We start from the raw sequence: 1999 nt of genomic DNA on the forward strand, positions 1-1999 counted from the left end.
TCAATATTACCTATTGCCCACAACTGTGTGGCAGATTGTAATATCTATCAATAAATAAATCTATCAATTTAAAAAAAAAAAAAAAAAAAAAACAAAAAAAAAACTTTGGAATATGAAAATGGAAAGACATATTTTCAACGCAGCATAATCGAAGATAAGCTAATTTTATATCGATGATTTTTCCCAAGCAACTCGTCCGGTTTAGACGATTTGCGAACAAACGGTGCAAAAAATTTAACAGACGTAAATAACAAAATAGTTTGAGAATTTAATTTCTCGTAACAATCCGTCATCATTAGAATTTATCATCATGACATTCATTTGATTATCCTTTGCAGCAGAGGATACTAAAGTTATGATGACAGGAAATTAAATTCTCAAACTATTTTTTTTTTCTTTTGTTTTGGTTTTTCGATTTTTCTCACCCTTTGTCTTAAAATTGTCAAAATCCGTAAAAAATTGTTCACACCTTCAGGAATGGTCAGACTGAAAAAATCAACGGTTTATAGTAATTTTAGAATCATATTCTCAATGTGAACCTTTCATTGAAAATACCCTTGTCAAATGAGAACTGACAGAATTTATCGAATGGTGTTATGAATTAATTTATGTGATAATATAGAAATTCGAAGAAATAGTTTAAATATTAATATCACAAAGGAACAATAATAAAAAGATAACTCAGGGAATAAACACACTGGGACAGTTTCCCTTAGAACCCCTTTGAGCCATTTTTATGTCTTTATGGCTCCACATGTCGGTGTTAAGTGCTCGTCAATTTAGGTATTATTCGCACCACGCACCCTACAATGTAGAACATAGGAAACTGCCATACCTTTGGCTTTATCTTATTCCAAATTTCATTTTCTTTTACTTTTATTTCGTGGTGATCTCACGGAATGAAAACTCGACCTTCCTACAATAGTTAGAACAGGTTGGGTATCTATCTATAGGGTAACTTGAACATATCTCAAATTCATAATTTTGGTAGAGAAAATGTCTTAATTTGAATAGAACTATTTTTTTATTTAAATAGAATATAATTTGAACAGAGGGTGGGGACACGGTGGAACTGTGGTAAGGCACAATGGTATTAACTTCAAGGAACTGGGTTCGAATCTGGCTGGGCAGACAATTACTTTCTATTACACTATAGCCGTGACTCAGCCCTGTGGGCCATGGAGCCTTCTTTATAAAGAGAAGGAAGCGCAGTCCGTGGCACACTGGTAAAGCACTATGCTACTAACTCCAAGGATCCGGATTTGAATTCAGCTGTGGTAAATAATTATTTTCTGTTGCACTATGACACACATGAGCCAACCGTTTGTGTTGAAGCAACATTAAAATAAAAGTTGTAATCTTTATTAGTTTTTTTGTTTTTTTTATGCATATTTAATGATTAATATGTTAACATATTAATTTTTAATTATAAAAGATAATTTGGTTTATATAAAAATATGTTTGTTTATGTGTGTGCGATCTATTTTACGTGGACACAGTCCCTGATTATAAAAATCGCAAATACCATTGAGCCTGGATTGTTTATACTGCGACTCTCTTATCAGACAGTACATAACGCCTTCAAGTACCAATAAAAAAACTTCTGGAAACTAGTCCGAAGTCATAACACCAAATCGAAATCGGTGAAACTCCATCGAGGCCATGAGCTCCTCACTCCCGCAGATCAGGCAGACGTTCTCTCTGGCTACTATCTACAATGTGACAATGCACGCACCGTCTCTGTATACCACCACCAACCCCAGACCGAAACACACAAAACACCATTTTCTCAACATATAAAGACCTGACTGCAACACTGAGGAAAACAAAGGGAAACAAGTCCACAGGAAAGGACAACATATCGTATGTCCTACTCAAACACCTTCCCAGAAAAGCCCAAATGTTTCTCCTTAACATATATAACTCCTGCTCTCGCCTCAGATATTTCCCAACGGAGTGGAAACATGCTATCGTTATTCCACTCCTCAAGCCCAGAAAA

Source organism: Halyomorpha halys, unplaced genomic scaffold, assembly GCF_000696795.3.
Source record: "Halyomorpha halys isolate HHAL.00 unplaced genomic scaffold, Hhal_1.1 Scaffold862.1, whole genome shotgun sequence".
Classification (NCBI taxonomy): domain Eukaryota; kingdom Metazoa; phylum Arthropoda; class Insecta; order Hemiptera; family Pentatomidae; genus Halyomorpha; species Halyomorpha halys.